The 25272-nt window shown below is 40.0% G+C and overlaps 1 protein-coding gene across 9 annotated transcripts in view; it reads right to left on the bottom strand.

Annotated features, from left to right (window-relative positions):
* Positions 1 to 24328, bottom strand: part of LOC130930261 (adhesion G protein-coupled receptor L2-like) — a 236617-nt gene extending 212289 nt beyond the window's left edge. For 8 of the 9 annotated variants that reach the window (XM_057858087.1, XM_057858091.1, XM_057858090.1 and 5 more), the window contains exon 1: positions 23840 to 24328. The gene's annotated coding sequence lies outside the window, so the exon portion shown is untranslated. The remainder of the gene's footprint in view (positions 1 to 23839) is intronic. The other variant, XM_057858088.1, reaches the window with a different exon arrangement.
* Positions 24329 to 25272: the final 944 nt, after the last annotated feature.

The raw sequence follows: 25272 nt of genomic DNA, 5'->3' as shown, positions 1-25272 counted from the left end.
ACTTAAATCTATCTTTAAAGGATGAAGCAGTTTTAAAACTTTCACTTGTCGAAAGTTGACAGAAGGGAAATTATGGAATAACGTGAGCAATTTTAACAACTTTAACGGTTGATTCACAACATTAAATCAATTGAATGTAGTTTAAAGCTGCCGATACAGAATGGGGACTTGAATATTTTATTTATTGTTTTGAACTGTTAACACGATTCTGAAATAGTAGTTTGGTTTAGCCTGAGAGGATTTTTGAACAATTTTGGAACTAATGTACGAAACATTAAATGCAGGGAGGTGGAGGGTGGGTGCATCAAGAGTCAATTTAGAATCGAATCGTAGCCTCTGAATCATAATCGAAACGTAAGGTGCCCCAAGATTCCCACCTCTACTAGCAACATGCTCATAATGCATATGTTTTACAAGGTTTTAACACTGCATTAGGACATGTAATTTAGTGATAAACTATGGTATGTTATGAGTTAAAGCATGTACAAGGTTAGGTTTTGTTGCCACCCAAAAACATTAAGGTTGAAGATTTATTTTGTACAGTGGCATGGAAGGTAATGTTGAATGTGTTTGCCATGAACTGATGGTTTTACCCTGGGACAGAGAACTTACCTTTCATATAGGGGAAAGCATAAATTAAAACAAGATTATGTTCAACCTATAAAACACCAAAACATTTGAATCAAATCAGTGGAGCGCATAACCACCAATTTTAACAAAGTGTAGCATTCAGGAGAAAATTATGCTTGTGTTTAGCCCTGGCAACAAGGACACATAATTAGTTTTCCTTTTAAAAACATGTCTTGATTTGATCGTGATTATGTTCAGCTTTTGACTGACACAATAATTATAAAGCTCCAAATTAAAACTCTGCTGTGAAGCAATTAGTAAACAACTTCATCAGAACTCTCTAAATATCAAGATGATGATCATTGGTGACCCTTAGCATTTGAAAAATTATCAAATGGAACAAATTAACTCAGTATAGCCATATTTTATTCCATATATTCATTATATTGTGTTTTTAAAGGTGTCTTAAACTTAATGTTTCATAGGATCAAACCCAGATTTAAAACTTCGCTAACAGCAACTGCCAAAATTACCCTTGAAAGCTGCTCCCCAGTGGCGTCGTGGAAGGACGACTCAGCCGACACAAGACGGCTGAGTGAACTGAGGCAATGTGAAAGCAAGCTGTGCCATTCCGGGCCATACATCCTGCTGCAATTTCCTATCCTATGTGACAACGCCTGCCAATCATGTCCCCCTGGGAACCTTCAGGGGCTAAGAAGATAACCTCTCACCTTGAAAAAAAATGCTGGCGTCACCCCAAGATAACATGCGTATTTCAAATGGCTATTGGAAGAAAACACGCACCTTAAAATCAAACATTAGAGGTCAAGGCAGGTATGTTAAATTGACCCGTGAATTTTTTATCGTTATGAATATTGTTGATCATGCAGAATTTTATTTATTGTTCGGATGCACATTCACTTGGGTATTCACAAATAGGGCTGTCCCAAACGACTAATTTTCTCCCGATTAGTCAGCCGACTATTTTTACGATTAGTCCACTAATCTAATAATTAAAAAAAAAAAATTTTTTTGTTTTTGTTTTGTTTTCTAATTTAGCAATGAAATTTTTGTTGACGCTTATCAATTCACAAAAAACATATTGGAACACTTAAATTATTTATTAAAGTACAAATAAACACATAAATAACAATAATAAATCACAAATAAACAATGAGTTGAAATGCTGATAGAATTAACTAGTGTAGCATCCTGATTGAAAAGATGGTCTCTTAAACTGATGGTTTACAACTTTTATTCCATCCTTGATGTAATCACACTGTAAAAGCTACGGTGCACACAAATAAAACAACACAATTAGAAATTAACGAAAACTTTTCACCTTTTTCCTTTTAAACCTTATTTATATATCAATGAATTGCCTATATGAATTGCCTTTACCTTAATTTATTAATTTATCATTGACAATCTCTCCCTTAAGTGCAATCACTGTATATACTGTATATATTTATGACCTTTTAACCTTATATAATTTTCTATACTATAAAATAAACCATAACATGAAATAAACCTTTCAGTTAGCATTAAGAACAATACTAATAGCGCTTACAGGCCCATTGTCAATGAAACATTATTATTTAGTAAGGCGACAGCACCCTCTGGTGTACAAAAAATGAAAAAACAAAAAAACAAAATTACAAACTGGGTTACGGCGCTTGAGGTTTTTTTTTCACGGCCGACGTTTAGCCAAGCTTGCCATTGAAGAGACAGGACGGAAGAGTGTACGCTCCTTTGTTTCTTTGAAATAAGTCAATGTTTTGGACACTCTGGTGCAGTTTTTTGGCTTTGTGCCGCTTTCCCCGCTTGCATATAGAGCATCCGACATTCTGAACTTTCCGTGCATATATTTTTTTAACCCTTCATTAACCGTCGACGGGATGTTGTGCTCGTCGACGGATTTACGTCATCGATGACGTCGACTATGTCGACTAGTCGGGACAGCTCTATTCACAAATATCCAAATTCCGATTATTGAATTATACCAGGTAAAGCGGAAGTAAAACACAGTCAGCGCGGTCTTTCGGACGCAATGAGGAACGGACCGAGAGTAAATATCTTGTTCAACTCATGCCGCTAGATAAAAAAAACAATCATACCTGACTGCGGCTGACAGCTGCTACAAACAACGCCCAGTTGCTAGTTGCTACAAACATACGGCTACAGTAGATATCATATATATGTAGAAAAAGATGCAAAATGACAGACGACGTCAGTGTTAGAACATGTATTTTTGAACAGAGATGCAGAATGACAGACTTTCCGCCGTAAGTAAACAGCAGCCATCCTAAAGCAGTAGACCTCTCTAGAAGGCTATGTTGTAGCAAACCTAATTAACTTTTTATCTAAAATACTCCTAAATCGGCGGAATCTTGTCTTGAATCTATCTTTAAATGATGAAATAGTTTTAAAACTTTGACAAAAGTAGACAGAAGGGAAATTATGGAATAACGGGAGCAGGAGGGGGGTGCATCGATAATCGTTTTATAATCGAATCGGACCCTCTGAATCGTAATCGTAATCGAATCGTTAGGTGCCCAAAGATTCCCAGCTCTAAAAATTAGAGATCTAAAATGTTACTTTTAGATATATGGGTTTTTAAAAAAATAACGATTTTTTTTTTTTTTTTTTTTAAATAAGACTTTTTTCCATTGAACAGGATTTTTATTTTTCAAAACATATTAGCAAGTTGGAACATAAGTATGAAGTTGAGTTAAAATAAAATTAATAAAATGAATGCAATCCTTTAGGTGAGCCTAAACCCACAGCCAAACCTCAACATTATTACTATCATAACAAAAATAATTGAATAATTTTCCATAAAAAGCACATGTGTATGACTCGTATCATGTTTATATTATACACACACTCTCTTTCTCAATATACAGTTGCCAGAGGGAGGATAAAACACCATGTTTTACCACCGCTAGATACACTAAACACACTGGAGTTAACTCTCATAGCTGGTGGGAAACATTCATGCAGTGTTTATGAACCTTTAATTTTGTATAAATGCGAAATCACATTGGAGGTATTGCCTCCCCGGCAGGCACCCTCCGCAAACATGTTGTTTTACATGTCGGTTGGCCCTCTCCTCTAAGCCGCGGCCGTCTGTAACTTTTCTGTAGCTGAAGTATTCCCATACTAACGATTTCGTTTTCTTCAGTGGGGGGCAAAAGTTCAGGAGTTTCACCTCCTGCAGCCATCGTGTAGCACAGCTGACTCACTGACACTGAGCAACAAGCCAGAGTAGTTAAGCCTTGCAGCTGCAAGCGAGGGATTTCTCCCTGCATTTTTGGGACATAAAAATGAGCCAATACTGTAGGGACGGTATGACAGAAAATTCTTGCGGTTTTGAATCCTTGACGCTTTCATACCACAGCATACCTTGAAAACGGTAAGCGGCACATGCCTAGTTCACATAAAGATTTAGTTGACTGCCGAAACTGGCTGCAAGACAAATGTAAATAAGAAAAAAGTTGGTGGCACATAACAACTCAACCTATTTTACAGAAATGACAATTTATTGACCATAATCTAAATTACAAGTAATGTGTGTTGAAAGTATTACAATTCGAAGTTTTCACAAAAACTGAATTGAAAATTGAATAATCTCTCCTGTCTCCTGTCTGGTAAAGATACTGTAGAACCCTGTGAGTTTTTTGTCAGAGGACTGACTGCATTCATGTATACAAGCTTCAGAAGAAAAGGATGATGACGTTACTCTTCAATTTATACAAATGGCCTTTGCATTTGAAAGAGGATTAGCTGGTAGCCTCAGCATTCCATTCCGCAAGGCACTTTTTTTTCTTTTTTTTTTTTTTTTTTCTTTTAAAACAAAGTTAATACTTTTGAACTAAAACTTAGTTTTCAGGTGTATTTTATTTGAGCATTACGACAAAAAGACATTTCTACAAGCAGCACGAAAACAAAAGTACTATTTCTGTAATAGAGAAAGCATTAAAAAAGTGCCAGCAGGTCTATAACGTGGGAGGTGACATTTAAGCATGGCAGCACAACATGGAAGCAAAACAGTGATTCCAGTTAAATTATTTTAGCATTAATTCGACTGAGTAACTTTGCACATGAAAGACTCTGACAGAAGAATACGAGCTGTCAATCAAAGCACAGCGGGCTTCAGACTGCGCATGTGGGAAATGAAACCTGGGCATGAGCAGACAATGTACCTGCTTCCATTTTCCCACTTTTCTGCTCCAAATGAGAAATAATACCGTCACACTACATCAGCAGAGTGATTTACATTTTTATATGATATGGAGAATGCCGCGGGAAGGGTGAGGGGTGAGCTAGATAGAGGGAGGGAGATCAACGAGAGACATTCCTCTGCAGTGGAGCATGAACTGAAACCTCAATTTCTTTGATAATTACATGAAATTATTTTGGAATTTGGGGGACGAGACAAAGCACAGGAAGATGGATGACCTGTCGGATGCGCCTCATGCCGACCTTTTTTAATGCGCACACTTCCTGCGACCTGCGGCGGCAACTCATGAAGCATACAGGCTTACTATCCTAAACCCCCTACTCCCCTTGAGACAAAAGCTATGTGCTCATGTGCTAATGGCAGGGGAGAGAGTTGGGCAAACGGAGCACTGAGGGCGGCCCGGACAACTCACAGGTCAGTGCTAATCTTCTGATAGATGGAGCCTAAAGACCCGGGACACATCCATCACACGCAGCCGACGGCTCCCCAACTGGGAGAGATTTGCAAACAGCAAAGGGTTAACACGCCCAAACAGATCTGTGATGATCCATCACTCAAGGCAACAAGCTCCTTTTTAAAGCGTATCGCCCCCTTTGACAACACCGAGGGGTTGTGAAGGAGTGCATGGGAGCGTTCCGATTTAAGACCTTAAGCTCCGAGGCTCTGTTGATCATTAAATATCCATTTTAAAAGCAGTGGGGGAAAGTTAACTGTCATTTCAAACGCAGGAGGTGGTAGTACAGGAGTGGATTTCCTTCCCTCGCTGCCATCGATGTCCTCGCCACCATGCACTCATCCATCAAGTTAACTACCCTCACACGTAATCATTCTAGTCATTTGTCTCCTTGTATTTGGATATGGGATCCACATAACAGCCATGTTGGGGATTCACAGTTGAATGAAAATCTCACCGAGCACCACTTGGTTGAATAAACAAAATGGCTTCTGCCAAGCAGCATATATTCACAGCTGTCTTTTCATCAAGCTTCACCAGCCAATCACGCCTCCTGAAAATAGATAAGGACTTGTAAAATAACCTCTCACCTTGAAAAGTATGCTGGCATCACCCCAAAACAACATGGAGCAGGCTCCAAATGGTCTTTAATGGTTATTTGACGAAAATGCATGCTCATGCCTGTACAATTACTCTAACATAACAACATTAGAGGTCGAAAAGGGTCTGACAAATGGACTTGCGGATTTTTCATCATTAAGAATTCAAGTGGAATGTGGAGTTATGGTTGTGCAGCTGCTTTGTTATACACAATTGTGCAGCAGCTTACAGGGTGAGCAATCAATTTAGACACAACTAGCTGGCTGCCTAAACAGGTTGGTGACAACCCAAACAGGAAGTAAACAGGATGAAAACATTTGGTGAACGTGGATCATTTTTCACTGAGAAGCATGGACGGTTATGATAAACTGAGGATTTTTCTTCATTGGGAAGCCAATTTGAGTTTATACTGATAAGCTTATGTTCTAGAATTGCTATGTCTCAAAAATTTGGCAATGATCAACAAACCATTAATTCAGACCCAAATAGTTGCCAGCTTATAAAGGTCGATGTAAACAGGAGCTAAACATGGAGAAAACGGAGCATTTGTTTCAAAATGCAAAAAGACAAAGAAACAACAGTGATGAATGGATTTAAGAATTTTTTATCGTTAATTCTATGGAAAACGTGTAATATGTACCAATTGGGTTTTTTTGTGTAGACCCTCTTATGTGAAGTCTTTGCCCAAGCAATACTATAAATGAGCAGTATAAGATCATTTAGTCTTAGGCCATGTCTACACCTAGCAGGCTTTTTTAAAACCGAGAATCCTACCCTAACTCCGGTAATACACCAGGCGCATCTGTGGCGTGTCAGAGGGGCCGGCGCGCCAACACACCGCTGACGCTCACCACGAATTTCCACAGGACGCGTTTTTACCAGAAGGGCGTGTGTGGAGCGGCTTGATCGGTTCACGTGAGGATTGTAAGCTCGTGCGAGAGTAGCGAGTATTTAAAGATAACTATATCAACCATTTGCCTTTCAGACCCTGCGTATGGGTCAGCTTTCTTTTATGAAAGAAAGAAGATAAAAAGTTCTGTGCTGAAGAGAAAAACAATTGCAATGACAAAATATTATAACATGTATCTTCCAAATGAAATGCCTCAATGAATATTTTTTTCTCTTGAACCGTTTTAAAAAGCTTTATTGATTAATTTTCTCAAGTTAAAGCGCCACGCAGAAATTAATAAAATTAATTGCATATTATTTTCAAAATCGACCGGATCCACGGTATTTTTACATGAGTGATTTCCGGTCTGCCCGATCCTACCAAGTAGTATTGACGCAGGAGGCTTGCGTCTTGCGACAAATAATTAACTCTGCCGTTCGTTTCGAGTGTGACACGCTCAACCACTTCTGGGACGCGTCTGAGACGCAGCCGCTTTACAGTTAGCGTGCATTCGCTGCTTGTCTTTAATGGCCGCGTCCACACAGTGAGACGCGGCCGCGGCAACGCTGACGCGCCACAGACGCACCTGGTGTAGTCCAGCCTTTATACGTCAGGAAAAAATAATTACGTGCACATCAGCACATTTGTAGAAAAAAAGGCTTCCACTGCCAACAGCATTCATTCATTTTTAAGTACATTCAAAACAATGGGTGAAAAATAATTGTCAATAATACCCCCACCTTTCGCATGTGGTCTTATGAAGCACTGCATGAGTTTGTAAATAAATGAAAATAAACAAACACCCGTCTGATTTACTCCAAATGTAAACATTGGTCTCATATGTGACGTAGTTTGTCGCAGTCAGTGACGTTTCCAGTTAAATCTTCGGTTATCAGTGTCCACATAACGGCGCCACAGTCGCAGAATTCGCACATCTTCACTTTCGGCGCAGTTTTCAAGAACCTTCGATAAATGTGCGTGTCCGTGTGGATGATAGGCCAAACCGTGGAAAAAGTTCATCTTTTTGCCAAATGACCTGCTACGTGTAGACATGGCCTTAGTCTCTGTATCATTCTTGAATTTCTGTAAATTTTCACCACAACAGTCACTTTAATATTGAGTAGGTTTACGTTAATAATTGTTTAGTAATAATTTTATAATTATCACCTTTCCTGCATCTGCATATCAAGAAAAAAGAATCACTATTTGCAGTAATGACTGATGCTCTCTCAAGTCGGGAAGTTAACATATTACAGTTTCATCAATCCCTAATGTTTACACCATGTACTTTTATGAACAGTGATTTAAAAACACCACAGTTGTCAAACATTCAGCCCGTGTGCCTGAACCAGACCGTCAAGTAACCCCATCTCGCCTGTGGGGTTTGTTCTGCCAGTTGGGCAGGTTTTACTTTATTTTTTACGCATATACAGAGTACAGACTCTCTCTTTGAAACTCTTTTCATGAGCTATGAGCTATGACTTTCCACTGTCGAAGTGCCTTTGGGCAAGACACTGAACCCTAATTTGTCCCCAATACGTTGGCAGCGCCTTGCATGGCAGCAGTACCATTGGTGTGTGTAAGTGTGCTAATGTATATTGCTTTGGGCATGGTAACCATGGAGATAAATGCACTATATAAGTACTCTCTATTTACCATTTCGTTATTTTTAACATAGAACCAGAAGTGTTTGGCCAGTGTGTAACAAGCACATAGATGTTGTATGCAGTAGGAAACTTTGTGAACTCTTGCAGAAGCAGCAGAAGAAACGCCTGTATGTATTAATTAGTGCTGTCAGATTTATTGCGTTAACGGGCGGTAATTTTTTTAATTAATCAAGTTAAAATATTTAACATAATTAACGCATGCACGGAACGACCAGTTCATGCGTTGCCTCAAACAGTTTAAAATGACGCCCTTTTAGCACATTCAGAGCGAAAAGGCAGAGAAATGCAAGTGGACAAAGGCGTTCATTGGACCGCGCCTTATATTGGCTTATGCTTTTGCAACTCTTTCACAACAAATATAAGTATTGTGGCGCACGACGTGGGGAAGAATGACAGGAGACGATCTATTTCTTAACACACTTAATTGAACACAACGTAGATCATACTCTATACCAGACATGTCCAAAGTCCGGCCCGGGGGCCAAATGCGGCCCGTGGTCAAATTTCATCTGGCCCCCAGCCCCTGTCATAAAATCAATAACGTCTGGCCCGCACACAGACTTAATAAATTAGTCAGCAGTACTGCTACCAGAATATGAAGTAGCTTACACGATAAATGCTGCTCCTCATTTACCCACTAAACGGCAGCAGCACTGTAAGCAACATTACCCCTTGTGATCCTTTACTTTCAATTTTCTAAAATGGGAATAATCGACAAAAAAAAAAAAAAAAGTTGACAGCGACGGCCGACGCTTCAAGGATCGGTGGAAATTGGACTATTTCTTCACTAAAATACGCAACAACTGTTTCTGCCTCATTTGCAAAGAGACAGCCGCTGTTTTTAAAGAGTTCAATATGAGGCGATATTACCAAACAAGACACGCTGACATGTAAGACAAGACTACAGGGAAGATACGCAGCGAGAAATTGAAGCAACTTGACGCTAGTTTAATTTCACAGCAGCAGTATTTCGCAAGAGCCCGAGAGTCGAAAGAGAACGCCACAAAGGGTAGTTGTGAGATTGTTGAAATTATTAATTTAAAAAAATAATAAAGCAAATGTGACACACAGAATGGCTTGCTAAAATTTGCTTAAATATATTGTTCTACGTATAGGACGTCAGCCAAGGTCGGCCCCCCACATTTTTACCACACCAAATCTGGCCCCCTTTGCAAAAAGTTTGGACACCCCTGCTCTATACCATTTGCAGCCACCACTGACAGTCATGGTTGCCCAACTTCCCATCATACATTTGGGCAGAACAGTTAAGTCACTACAGTATCATTTAGTGAAAGCACAACACAAATAATATTCCTATCTCAAAAAAAAATAATGTTCACAAAAAGAAAAGCACTCAATGCAAAGAGAATTGGCATTCCCAATCAAAATAGCTTTGCAAAATACACATAAAACGTACTCAGACTTTGCCTTGGCTAGATCTCTAATTAATTTAAAACTCACCATTGACGCCTTGTGCTGTATTTCAATCACTACCATACGTAGTTAAAGAAACTGTGGAAGAATGGCAGGGAGCCCATGTGACATCCCAATGGCGAGCTATTTATTTTTTTGATTGAAAATTTTACAAATTTTATTAAAACGAAAACATTAAGAGGGGTTTTAATATAAAATTACTATAACTTGTACTCAAATTTATCTTTTAAGAACTACAAGTCTTTCTATCAGAGGATCCCTTTAACAGAAACAATGTTAATAATGTTAATGCCATCTTGTGGATTTATTGTTATAATAAACAAATACAGTACTTATATACAGTATGTTGAATGTTTATGTCTGTCTTGTGTCTTATCTTTCCATTCCAACAATAATTTACAGAAAAATATGGCATATTTTAGAGATAGTTTGAATTGCAATTATTTACAATTAATTAACTCGACTAACTCGATTAAAAATTGTAATCGTTTGACAGCCCTAGTATTAATATGTGTATTGTTTGTCAAACAAACATATCCTCATACGCAGTTAAAAAGGAGTTTGTAAAGATGGTAGATACTTAGGACATGTTCAGTAAACGTATGAAATAACATACAGTATGTAGCCTCCGAATCTTGATGAGTTAAATACCTAAACTAAGGGGAAATCCCTGCCATACAATTGGAACAAAATATTATCAAATGATGGTATTCTCCACATTTAAAATGAAGTTTAAAAAAACATGCATTAATGGGCAACTCTTTGGGGGAAATCATTTAAAAATAATTGTGCAATCCAATTTGGGATATATTTGCTGTCATGCAATGTCAAATGGATTAATGTCAAATTAAAGTCAAAACTAGTCTGTAACTGATACAGGTTGAGAATTTGATAGTGATGGGAGTGCCTAACATCACAGTTTGTTCTGATGTTTGTATCTCTGCATAATGTCAACAGGCAATGTTGTACTTTGTTGTGCTTGTGTGTGATTTAAGCAGCTTTAAGTACTTAAAATTTTAATCCAGCTCCACAATTCCTTTGGTTAATACTACACTCAATTGATGTTCATTGATTGAGTTTGCGGGTGGACAAATGTTATTAGCCGGACGTTTTTGTCTTCGATAAAGTGAACAATCATGTTTGAGCAGCATGTTACGGCCCTGACCCTCCCACACATGAACGAGGGGGACGGAACACTTGCCTATGTCAAAAGTCACTGTAGATAATAGTATACTAGGGGCTTGCTTACAGCAGGAGTAGATGCACAACACAAACATATTGAAGAGCCTTAAAACTCCACTGATGCTGTATCATTCAGAAAAATAACTATATAGTGAGAGAGTTTGGCTTAAAGGTCATGCCAAAATTTTTAAAGCCATTTCTTCTTCACCTTCTCTGAGGTTGACAGGTTTCACATCTGTGTGGCTTCTCAATTGAGTTGAGCTGGTGGATCCCTGGCACAAAGCGAGCAGTTACTTGAACAATGACCAACGTTTCTATGATACATAGACAGCAAATTCAAATCCAGTCTTTTGCCTTTCAATGCTACACAAACAACAGAAAACAAGCATTCATTGCATTACTACATGTAGATGTCACAATGAATAAATGCACCTCTGCGCAATAGTAAGCATAGATTATACGATTTCTACTGAGACAGTTATGAACTATAATAACAATAAGTGAGTGTGACAAAAAGGGAAATGCTAGTTTCCAGTTTGGGACAACAATATTTCAATATTTTAAACAGAGCCACACCCCTCAGCAGCTGCAAAATGTATTTGTTTTTTTTTCTGTTTCCAGTTTCCACTGTGAAATATTACTTTGAAGTATTAAGATATAATGAAGAGACACTGATGGTGTAGTGTGCATTTCCCTGAATTCAGTGTGGGCCATACAATTCTATTATTGGTAATATAGTACTTTTTCAGGTATAGCATCAATGTCAGCCAATTAACAAGCCAAACTATTTTTTTGCATCTTCTGTTTTCTCCACCATCAACCCCACAGGGAGTCTCGCCTGCCGGTTGGTCCTTAAATGGAAGCTTTCATCATCAAGCTGTTGTTCACTGTCAAGACGGCCAGCTATCAGCTGGTGGCCAACACTAGCCACTCCTCCACTAATATGGCACTCCTAACATATTCAATGTGTTAATTACCTCCATGAGATATTGTTTAGTGTCCCTGGGGTTCTTGAAAGGCGCTGTGTAAATTTAAGTCATTACTATTACCGCCGTGAGTAATCATGCATTGTTTATGCTTTTACGGCACTATCTTTAAGTGGTTTTGCGGGCTTTTCGGAGCTTTATGTAGCACTCCTTGAGTTCTTTCATGTCAGAGACGGTGCAGCTGTTTCTGAAGCTGGAGCTCATCACAAAATAATTGCTTTTAATCCAAATGTTGAAATGCAAGAGACGTAGAAAATATTTGCGGAGATGGTCTGTCCGACCACTCAACCAGTCGAGGCAGAGAACGGGTAAAATTGTCACACTCGTCCACCCACTGAAGGGCATGGACGAAGAGAAGTACTTTCTATATTTTCGGATGTCAGCGGGCAGATTTGACGATTTTCTTCGCCGAATTCAACCTTTAATATCACACCAGCAATAGCAATCACGGAAATGACGTTTTGTGTGGACCAATCACAGTCCTTGCCATTCACGTAGCAATGTGACGTGTAGTCAGGATTTTTGGGAGGCTGAGGGTCCAAGCAGGGTACGCCGTCGATGGCGTAGCCCCGACGCAGAATCATAAAATTTCAGAATCTTTTTTTTTTTCACCTTCAAGAGAGAAAGAGCGTGAGCTAGCGCATGTTAGACATTTTTGGTGGTGTAGAAAGGCTAAACAAAAAGTATTTCAAAGGAAAAAAAAGCCAAAATAGGTAAAAGCTTAAAGTGGGTATGACATGACAAAAAAAAATCTTAAATAGCAGCATTAATTAAATTAAAATCATATTTTGTTACAATTCAACGATATACAACAATTTGGCAAAGCGCAGATGATGAGAAATGCGTCTTTAAGTCTGCCGTCTGTCATTATAACGCTCTGGGGCCTCCATCTTGGTGAGGACGTCAGAGAATGAGCGATTTTAGTCTTAAAGGAAGGAGTGTAAACAAATAAGGAAGCGTGAGAGATAGGCTACATGCTAACCAGAACCGGGTTGGGCTAGTGGGACGCAAAAAAAAAAGAATTTATCAAAAGCAAAATCTGCTAAATCCGCAGTCCTTCTGCATACAATAGAATGGCTGTATAGTGGAAATGATCTCATTCAACCCGAGACTCTAGCCCAGGGGTGGGCAAACCCGTCCTCGAGGGCCGCAGTGGGTCCTGGTCTTTGTTCAAACCGATCCAGCACAGACTGTTTAACCAATTAGGTTTTGGCAAAAACAAGAAGTACCTGACTGTTATCAACTGATTGCACTTGTAAAATACCAGATTGGTGAAAAGGTGTCCTCTTAATGGATTTGAACAAAAACCCGCACCCACTGCGGCCCTTTATGGAATAGCTTGCCCACCCCTGCTCTAGCCGAAGTCACTCATTTTCACAGCGCGAGATTCAAAAAGTTCAATAAATATATTGATCACTTCCTCACACATCCAAGAGGTCCATTTCATTCAGGAACATTATATCGCGTGTAATATGAAATAAATATGCTTTCTGGTATCATGTGCACTTTACAGATGTTTGAACAAAAGTTGTTCTGAAGCAGCTGTATTGTTCACTAGAGGTGTGCGAAATTTCCGTTTCTTAGATTATTCGCGATTCGGCCATTGAAGATACAAGAGTGATTCACAAACATCCAATTATTGGAATATGCCAAGTAAAGTAGAAAACACTGTCAGCGCGGTCTTTGGGATGCAATGAGGAACGGACCGAGAGTAAGCACGAGCGGCACAGGGTCCTGAGAGAGGCAGGCTGCAGCCAGCTCTCTTGGAACATCATTCTTAACTCAAGCCGCTATGTAGATAAAAAAAAAAAAAAAAAAAACAATAATACTGCTGTTCAGCACCTCCAAATCCGAGACCATGGTCCTCAGCCGGAAAAGAGTGGCATGCCCTCTCCGGGTCGGGGATGAGATCCTGCCCCAAGTAGAGGAGTTTAAGTATCTTGGGGTCTTGTTCACGAGTGAGGTAGGAGGGAGCGGGAGATTGATAGGCGGATCGGTGCAGCGTCTGCAGTGATGCGGACTCTGCACCGGTCCGTTGTGGTGAAGAAGGAGCTGAGCCAAAAGGCGAAGCTCTCGATTTACCGGTCGATCTACGTTCCTACCCTCACCTATGGTCACGAGCTGTGGGTCGTGACCGAAAGAACACGATCACGGATACAAGCGGCCGAAATGAGTTTCCTCCGCAGGGTGTCCGGGCTCTCCCTTAGAGATCGGGTGAGAAGCTCGGTCATCCGGGAGGGGCTTGGTGTCGAGCCGCTACACCTCCGCGTTGAGAGGAGCCAGTTGAGGTGGCTCGGGCATCTGGTTCGGATGGCTCCTGGACGCCTCCCTGGAGAGGTGTTCCGGGCATGTCCCACTGGCGGGAGGCCCCGGGGTCGACCCAGGACACGCTGGAGAGACTATGTCGCTCGGCTGGCCTGGGAACGCCTTGGAATCCCGCCGGAGGAGCTGGCTGAAGTGGCTGGGGAGAGGGAAGTCTGGGCTTCCCTGCTGAAGCTGCTGCCCCCGCGACCCGACCCCGGAATAAGCGGAAGATAATGGATGGATGGATGGAATACTGCTGTTACCAAATGGACCATGAATAAGATTATTCTGTTACCTTTGTTTTGGCTGAGATGTATTGACTACTGTTAAAAAACTCAAATAAAAAGATGTAAACAAAAAAACAAAAAAAACAACAAAAAAAACAATAATACCTGACTGCGACCGACAGCCACAACACACGACGCCGACATAATGCTACTGTAGATATCATATATATACATAGAACTAAATGCGAAATGACAGACTCGCCGGCGTTCACACATGTATAGAAAACTAGATGCCAAATGACAGACTCGCAGACGTTAGTAAACAGCCGCCATCTTAAAGCAGTAGACTTCTCTGAAAGGCTGTCAAAGCAAACCTTCCGAGCGAACCCAATAAACTTTTTATCTAAAATACTCCTAAATTGGCAAAATCTTGACTTGAATCTATCTTTAAATGATGAAACAGTTTTTAAAACTTTCACATGTCGAAAGTATACGGAAGGGAAATTATGAAATAACAGGAGCGATTTTAACAACTTTAATGGTTGATTCATTGATTTTACATTTTCATTGATTGAACATTAAATTAATTGAATGTAGTTTAAAGCTGCCGATAAAGAATGGGGGCTTTAGTATTTCATTTACTGTTTTGAACTGTTAGTTGATACTGAAATAGTAGTTTGTTTAAGCCTGAGAAGATTTTTGTACAATTTTTGTAACTAATGTACGAAACATTAAAAGCAGCTAATATAGCTGGGCGGGGGGTGCATCAATAATCGATTTATAATCGAATCGTAATCGAATCGTTAGGTGCCCCAAGACTCCTACCTCTATTGTTCACTCAGTTTATAGACACTACAGTTAGATATGCTGTTTATGGTAAATGGTGTTATTCTTGTATAGCGCTTTTCCACCTTTCAAGGCGCTCAAAGCGCTTTACACTATCTCACCATCCACCTACTGGTGACGCAGCACCAGGAGCAACGTGGGGTTCAGTGTCTTGCTCAAGGACACTTAGACGAGTTCATCAGGGCGGAGAATTGAACCCACAACCTCTGGGTTGGGGGACAACTACTCTAGTTGGCGAGATAGTGTAAAGCGCTTTGAGCGCCTTGAAAGGTGGAAAAGCGCTATATAAGTATAACACCATTCACCATAGTACTGCATGTTCAGATGTTACTTAATGCAATGCCTTAAAGTTTGATAAATGTTTTATGTTGGCAAAAGATGTGTTCAATTCCCACTGAATTTCGAACCCCAGCAAATCGGGGGTCAACCTTTAAGTGTGCTCGATTGCTCATGCTGTTATCGGAACAGAAGTGTCCCGTCTTGACCAGATGATTCATGGCGGGCCCTCCTCCTTGCTTTTTTTCCCCATTTGTTGTCCGGCGTTTCAGTGTGAGCGCGTCAAAAGGAATTAGACAAGACAGCTGTCAAACCCCACGCCCAGTGAGTGAAGATGGCAGGTGAGCTTCTGTCGTGTTTTCCCCCACTCCTTCTCATAGTTCAAACTGCTCTGACCAAAAAGACTGCCGGCCTTAGCTCTCCCCTATATCACACATGCATGCACTTAGCTGTATTAAACTCAAGGACATGTTTTAGTTATGTAAGTCGTTGTTTGATGTTCATTTTAGAGATTTTTGACCCTGTAAATAGTCTGCAGAGTGGCACGATAGGAGTCAAAAGGCACAAATGCTGGGTTATGTGACACTTGTTAACCTATAATTTATTCTCATTTTAAAATAGAAACACTGTCAAGCAAATTAACGGTGTCCAGGTTGCATTTGGCATATTAACACCTTTTTAACTTGGTACAGGTAATATTTTAAGCAACATTTTGATTTTCTTATCACCAAGTATGAAGAGCGCTTTAAAACCTGAATTTATTTACTAAAGACCTAACACACTGAAGAAAGAACAGGAATGCGTTTGAAGATACAGGGGGGCCCAAGGTTTACGACAGTACTAACATACATGGTTGCTAGGTTACTAAGTGCATGCTGAACTTTTCTGCAGAGCATGTAGGGTATGAGAAGACCAGATAAGTTACCACCGTACTGTTTTTCATTCGACTGTTACGGCCGGCAAGTGTTTGTAATATATTTCCTGAAACTACATCTTTACTACTTCGAGAGCAGTGTTGTCACAAACGCGTTACTGTAATCTGATGACTTTTTTTCAGTAACGACTTCTCTAAACCGTTCTAAAGTTAGTTTCTTTAGTGTCTGTGCGTTACTATTTTGTTATTGCCTCATAATGTATGTAGAATGAAGAATATTGTAGTCCTTTTGAATAGAAAATGTTAGACAGGTTTGCACTACATGTTCGTTTCCATGGTAACTGCTCACAGTTACTTCCTGTTTTGGTCTTGAGTCACACGTGCAAAGTGATTTGGGACTGAGAAAGGCGTGTGGCAGCGCGGGTGCACATTCAAGCCGAGTGCAGCCACCTGTGGAGATGTGCGAGGGTTCGTTTATCTGTGTGCGTCCATGAATGAACGTGGGTATTTTTCCTTCATTTTGGAGGGTTCCAGCGATAGGTTGGAGCTGCTACATGCGCGTCCGTTTAGTAGCTTTGCCGTTGCAACGGCGGGTAGTCATCGGCTACTCTTGTTTACATCATATTTATGTTGCACATTTATGCCGTGCGGTGACGTGTTTGTTTAGCATCTTTGGGATGTGCTGTAGGTCCGATTGAGTGCATAGTGCTCAGTTTCTGCCACGTTTTGTGGTCAACATGACCGCGTGTGTGTACAACGTACCCGACCCCACCTTTGTGTTTATTGCACTGTGCAATTCATTTGTGTGTTGTTGATTATTGTGCTGTCAATTTGCATTGTTTTACATTGGCACTGATATGCTGTTAACCCTAACCCCTTAAACCTCAACCCGAAATTCAGAATTGTTGACATTAGGCTTATCTTCGAGGTAGCAATGTTTAATTAGTCGGTGAAGTTGATTTCAACAAATTCCATGCAATTTGTCAGTTATTTGTTAGTTTCAGGGCTCCGGAAAGGCCAAGCTAGCGCGAGTAAATGGTGGTTGAAATCAACTCCACCGACTAATTAAATCTCCGCTAACTCGAAGATTAAGCCTTATGTGAAAAATTCTGATCTTCCCCTTTAAGTTCAATGATCTTAAAGTCAATTACATGTGATAACATATTTCTGTTGTCATTCATATGTTGAGGTGGCAAATGGAGAATTTTTTTTCAAGTAACCGATAAATTACTTTTAAAGTAACTTAGTTATTGTGGTAATAAAGTAAGCAGTAAAGTAACTAGATTACTCTTTTGAGGCGTAATCACTAATTAAATTACTTTTTCAGGTAATCTGTGACAACACTAGAGCTGGGAATCTTTGGGCACCTAACGATTTGATTACGATTACGATTCAGAGGCTCCGATTCGATTATAAAACGATTATTGAAGCACCCCCCTCCTGTTTTTTTTTTTTTTTAATGTTTTGTACATTACTTCCAAAATTGTTCAAAAATCCTCTCAGGCTAAACCAAACTACTATTTCAGTATCAAGTTAACATATAACAGTAAACAAATATACAAAAATAACAGTAAATAAAAAAACTCCAGTCCCCATTCTGTATCAGCAGCTTTAAACAACATTCAATTAATTTAATGTTGTGAATCAACTTTTACAGTTGTTAAAATTACTCCCGTTATTCCATAATTTCCCTTCTGTCTACTTTTGTCAAAGTTTTAAAACTATTTCATCATTTAAAGACAGATTCAAGACAAGATTCCGCCGATTTAGGAGTATTTTAGATAAAAAGTTAATTAGGTTCGCTACAACAGAGCCTTCTAGAGAGGTCTATTGCTTTAAGATGGCGGCAGTTTACTTACGCCGGAAAGTGTCATTTCGCATCTCTGCTCAATAATACATGTTTAACACCGACGTCGTCTGTCATTTTGCATCTAGTTCTACATATACATGATATCTACTGTAGCCGTATGTTTGTAGCAACTAGCAACTGGGCGTTGTTTGTAGCGGCTGTCGGCAACAGTCAGGTATGATTGTTTTTTTTTTATCTAGCGGCATGAGTTGAACATGATATTTATTCTCAGTCTGTTCCTCATTGCGTCCCAAAAACCGCGCTGACTGTGTTCTACTTCCGCTTTACCTGTTATAATTCAATAATTGGAATTTGGATATTTGTGAATCGTTTTCGAATCTTCCACAGGCGAATCGCGAATATTCTAAGAATCGGAAATTTCGCACGCCTCTAGACAACACTGTTCGAGAGTGTGGCGTTTTGAAACAGGTTAATTGACGATCTTTGGAACAAAATTTTTCCAACATTTTGGGGGTAATCCTGCAACACGTCGCTATTTAACAGTAGGCATAATTTCTTTTTCTATGATTATCCTCACATATCCTCTTCCCACTCATTAGGTAATGTATGTGGTGGCGCTGCAAAAAAACAAAAACAAAGTGGAAAACACAAATGGGGAGTTTAATACTTTAAAGTTTTAAATCTGACATCTGCAGATATTTTTTAAGCTGTATTTGATGTTTCATTCAAATATTTGTTGAACTGGCAGTTGTACCACAAGAGAGATATTTCACTTCGGACCTCTTTCTCCAAGTTAAAACGTGCACAAAGGCTAGGGGGGTTGTTTCAATGGTAGCACCCATTCATACATATTCTGTAGCGCTCATTCTCACTAGGACAGGGTACACCCTAGACTGTTTGCCAGCAGTCAATTGCAGCGAACATATAAAGACAAGTGTTCACACTCACATTCAAACCTATCGACAATTTCAAGTCTTGAATGAGCCCAACGTGCATGTTTTTGACATAACTAGCCTAGCTGGGGAAAATTGACGCAAGGGGAGAACAAACAAAGTCAACACAGAAAGACCAGAAATTTACACCCAGAACTACACTATGAATCAGACATGTGAACCCATTGTTTAGTTCACTGTGCTGCTTCTCTGTGAACATATTTCCTATGATTCCACCTCCCCCCAAATATATGGGGGGGAAAAAAAATGTCTTGTCACAGTCTTTTTCCTCACAATGGTTGGACACAAAGTGAAATAAATATTATTTCTACTGTCCGACCACTGAGCCAATGGGTTGCTCAGTGTCGCGCCAAGCTTTAAAGCTGTGCAGCCAAGACAAGTGGGGAGAAAATTCCCTCTGGCTATTTTAGATTTCTGTGGCCAAACTACCAGTGAAAGTGGGTAAACACATTTTCATCAACTCATATATGCACACACTGGATGCTTTATCATTTCCCTTGAAGATCAGATACCAGGGTGGCCAACATTCTCCCTAAACGACAAAGGTTTTTGCTGGTTTAAATTAAGATGGACAAATTCTCTCACTGAATCACAATCACAAATAAACTGCAGACTGTTAAAAAAAAAAAAGAAAGAAAGAAGAAGCCATCGTCTGTATCATCCACAGGCAGAAAGAAGTATAAGGCTGCTTGAGAGGAAGAGGAGGGTGAAGGAGAGTGGAGAAGGGAATGAGGGGAGCTGAGTTGGGGGGGCAGCTGGTAGCTCATGTTCTCCCTATTGAAATGCAGACACTTTGATATGGAAATGGCAAGTTACAAAAAGCTGCTAGAATTCACACTCGCCTGCATTGAAACCATTTGCACGAGGCGAGATGAGATGGCACTTCCTTCCCAGGACAACACAGACAAATGGACCCGAGCAACATGCCTAGCTTGTGTGAGAGATGGAGTGGCAGCAGAGAGTGCATGTGTGTGTATGTGGTGAGAATGTAACAGAACATTTGTCCTCCTCCTGCTCTCTCTCTTTCAATTCCTACTGTCCCACAATTCATTGCGAGCTGAAAAGCAGGATTTTTCAAACACAATCATCAAAGAATGGCCCTTACTTCTACTCCTCCTCCTCCTCCTCCTCCATCCCTCCGTCCCTCCACCCACCAAGCAAGGAGGACTTTTGGTTCAAGCTAAAACATAAAACTTCAAAAATCCACCCAGATTTGTCATCTCCCAACATGCAGATGATGTAATAATAATACATGAGCTAGCTTAGAACCACCCAGATAAAAACAACCACGCCTCTTTTCCACACCCTGACAGCTGTTACATACATTACTTGCGCCACAAGTATTGGGACACACCTCTTAATCAATGGAATGATCCATTACAGGCTGGCATATACACCCTCCTTAATTCCGAACCTTACATTGACAACTGGAGATGGGTAAATCGACATAATCTAATCACTAGATAGGGGAACCTAAGACCAGTGGTCCATACATGGCCCATTGAAGCATTTAATTTAGCCTGCCGTGAAATTTTAATGAAGAAAATTAGTAGGATGTATGAAATGTCAAAAAACTAGCGTTAAAGACTACATAACTGGGCAAAAGTCTGGGGAAAAAAAACTTCTGAAAATCAAGCAAACAAATTCAGCCATTACTTTTAAATTTCTGTTTAACATAATTCCTTTTAAAAACAAAGTAATGAAACACACTAGCAAAACACATGATGGTGCCCATACATTAATATTTTACTGCAAAATCTTTTGAGGTAATCACTACAATCAAACAATTTCTGAAAGTGTCAATAAGACTTCTGTACCTCTCAACAGCTATTTTGACCCGCTCCTTGTGAGCAAACCTCTCCAGCTGTCTCAGGTTTGAAGGGTGCGCACTCCAGATGGCATATTTCAGCTCTTTCTACAGATGTTCAATTGGATTTCGATCTAGACTCGTAGAAAGCCACTTCAGAATAGTCCAATGCATTTCTCTTGGCCATTCTTAGGTGTTTTGGGCTGTCTTTTCGGTCATTATTCTTTTGGGAGACCCATGACCTCCCACTGAGACCAAGCTTTCTTACACTAGGCACCACAATTCTCTCCAGAATGCCTTGCTAGTCTTGAGATTTCATTGTAGCTTTCACAGATTCAAGAAAGCTTGCGCCAGATGCACCAAAGCATCCTCAATAGATAACTGAACCGCCTCCATGTTTCACAGTAAAGACCGTGTTCTTTTATTAGGATGCTTCATTGTTTTGTCTATGAACATGAGTGTATGTGCCTTTCCAAAGAGCTCCAGTTTTGTCTAATCTGTCATTGACATTCTCCCAGAAGCTTGTTGATATGCTTTTTCACGAATTCCGGTCTCGCTTTGTTATGATTTTAATCATTTGATTTTTAATAAAATTGTGTTTATAGTTACTTTATGATGTTTCAAAGGGTTTCAGTGATCATTGTTGGTTTTTCTTTCATTAACAGAGGGGTACCCACTATTTTGTCCACATGTGTATCTCAGCAGACAACCAGCAAAAGGCAGACACCCATCAAACTCACACTTACACCACCACTGCATGGAAACTGAACCCATGTGGCATGCACCAAATTCAGCCCAGATTGAACCAATATACAGCACAATCAGTGACTCTGTTGCATCGTATTTCTTCATAAATTCAGTATGGCCCTTGGTATGACCCAGATTTACAGATTTCATTCTAACAACTTGACGCAATGCATCAATATTTCAGCAAAATATGCTAACAAAATGATTGCACAGTGAGCTTACGAAAGCTATATACCAAGAAAATGTGTGATTTCTCTCCTGAATCTATTAAAACACCTTCAAAAAAAATTTTTTTTTCGAACTATATGTAAAAAAATGACCATGAGAAACTTTTTTGTGTGCTTTTTTTCCCCTTTTAATTGCCTTATCTTAATTGTTACCATGATGTGCCTTTTGCCTTGATTGTTTCTCCACTAATGTGATTGTTTTTTAACGGCTGTTTTATGCCCATTTCCACGCAAGTTATCAAAACTGGTTTAGAAATAGACCCTACAAATTATATCAAACAATAGCTGTACACATGTGAGTTGCATAAAACTTTTACGTCAAACACAGTTTTTAGACATCGCATTGCACACATTTAAATGTTTAAATGCTTTGAAAGTCTAAATCACATAAGCATTTGTTGATTATTGTAGTCCATCATGTGCTATAACTTAACAAAAAATCTTTATAATGTATAGCCAGCAACTGAATTGTCTTGTGCTGAATTAAACAAAACGTTTTGTCATTGTTATTGCTTTTATAGTGCCATGTGGCATCAATTTACACTCAAGTTTATAGAACTTAGTTTAACATCAACTATACAACTCTTTTGGTGCATTAAATATAAATGTATCCATATTAGTTGCATTCAGGGTTAACCGCCAACACCTTTTGGACAAACAACTTGCATGCATGAAAATTTATGGAATATCAAAATATTACAACATTTAAAAAATAAAAAAAAATTGAAGTGTGCTGTACGTATGTATGTATGTATGTATGTATGTATGTATGTATGTATGTATGTATGTATGTATGTATGTATCCAAGTTACCATTTAAAAATCATATTGGTTTATTTTTTTCATAGCTCTTGTAAGGTATCTATTTTAGCAATTAAGTGGTCATTTTTGGAAACTTAACAGTTACTGTATGGCACAAAGTACATTAGGTATATTGGGGCTCGTTGATTGGAAAATCGCACTCTTCTCTTTTGTGCCCCAGTGCTCAAAAAGGCATGTTTTGATTAATTTGGCGTGCGAGACCATCAAAGTCATCGTCTTGTGGCGATAACCAGCCACTATAAGAGTTATTTTCTTTAACTACTGTAAATTTCACTATTATAAAACTGGCTGCGTCTGGATGAAAACACTAACATCTTGTAAAAGAGTGGATATGTTCTAATTCGTGATCCAACACTTGACGGCGTTTGCCTTATATAACGTTGCAGCACGATACCACGATTGAACATCATCCACGCGAATTAGGTGCAAATGTGGTTTAACCTTGATGTGTCAGCGGTCCCGTGCTCTCAGGAGAATCCCAGCCTCTGAAAAGCCTCACGTAAGAGGGGCTGGCAGATATTGTTCCCCAGCCTGAAAAAAACTGTGGATCTGTCTGCATGTGTGCGTGCGTGCATGTGCGGGTCATCATCTCGCATGGCTGGCATGGGGCTCCGTGAATTATACATGCGCTGTGCAATGATCTTATTTTATAGCTGTAAAATGGAGAGGTAAATGGAGACAGTAACTGACATCCAGCTATTTAGACTGCAGTTCAAAGTCGGTGTAAGGAGATGCACAATTATTGCACTTGGCCAAGCCCCAAATGCGTGCATTCAATTCTTTCAATGCGCAAATTAATAAAGATTTTTTTTTTTAAATTATAGAAACTCTTTGTTGCTGATATTGCTCTTAATCAGGCAATAGGTTACTTCTTCCTCAACGTGATAAACGCTACTTTATTGAATGAGTAGGTGCTACTCACTGTGGTAGAAGGAAGGAGTGTGAATTTCGGATTGGCACCCAGTTTTAACTCGGCTGGCCTGGTTCAGACGAGGAGGTCCCCGTAAACTGAGCTCCGTGTCGCACAAATGCAGACTATGCCCGGATGCATGTTCGGGTCTCCTCACTGTTGACAGGCGGCGGTGGCAGGTAGACTCACCCCCTTAGGTCGATACATCCAGGTCGGGTTGAATAGCTCCATACGCAAGGAGAGGAAATGGGAACTCAAAAGTAAAGCACCATGACCGCGTGCAGCTTAAAAAGAGAAGGTTGGAGCTGGGACGCTCGGATGAGAAGAGGTGGAATTGGAAAAAGTCCAGAGCAGGTCGCGACGAAGTGGGTCTGGATAGTCGTTGAAGCACAACAGTGGCACACTTCAGCCGGACAGTGTCAAGATGAGATCTTCGGTGAGCGTCGGGGTTTAGTTGCACGACCGCCGGAGCGTCTCGCATCCACACGACTCGCGAGCAGTCGAGAGGACGACTGAGCAGACGAACAAGGAGCAGTCGTCCAACGTTCAGCAGCAGCTGGCTGGACGCGGACAAGAGAAAAATCCGGAGTGGAGTTTTCTGAAATCCAGTGGGATCTCAGCCGCCTGGATATTAAGTGCACAACACTACTTTTGTCCAAGAGCGTAGGTTTGGTCTCAACATTGGTAGGGACAATATATATATGGCAGAAAACACAGAAAATACCGAAAAATTAGTTTCTGCTGTTGCATTCCTCTTTAAAATAAACTGCTGTATTTTAAGCAGGGGTGAAAGTGGGCCAGAACGGTCAGGAACGCAGTTCTGATATAAGATTCAGGGCCAGAACGCAGTTCCGGGGTAAGATTCAGGGCCGGAACGCTGTTTCGATATAAGATTCAGGGCCGGAATGCTGTTCCGGTACACGGTGCTTTGATTCCGAAAACATGACAGCAACTGTCAAAACGCTATGTTTAAAAAAAAAAAAAAATGCTAAGCTGCCACACATGCATTTCAGCTCCAAGAAGAAAACAATCTACCAACATCAGATTTACATACACAAGTGTTAACAACAAGCATAATAAAGTGCTTTTGTAGCGTAATCCGTTTCCACCGATATTTATTATTGATTTTATTCCACTGACGGCATGGAGGTTTCCCCAGCTGCTGCAGTTATCTGGGTCTGACGATGATGAGTCACGTCAATGTGCGAATTCATGCAGCAAAGCAAAACGCCTGGACTCATTTATCCGTTCAATTGGGTGACATGTGATCAGCAGAGATGGTTAGCTCTGATTGTTTCAAATGTGCTTGTTTTTTGGAACAGCAAAAAAAAAAGCTTGTTGAATTGATGCGACAAAAAAAGGGCAATGCAACATAAAATGGATCAAATCTTTAAGAGCAAAAAAGGAGTTGAGGAGGCTTATTTCTCATATTTAGTTTTATTTGC

Source organism: Corythoichthys intestinalis, chromosome 14 (assembly GCF_030265065.1).
Source record: "Corythoichthys intestinalis isolate RoL2023-P3 chromosome 14, ASM3026506v1, whole genome shotgun sequence".
In the NCBI taxonomy this organism is placed as follows: Eukaryota; Metazoa; Chordata; class Actinopteri; order Syngnathiformes; family Syngnathidae; genus Corythoichthys; species Corythoichthys intestinalis.
The sequence above is the reverse complement of the archived record's forward strand: the minus strand, read 5'-3'. Positions and strand labels throughout refer to the sequence as shown.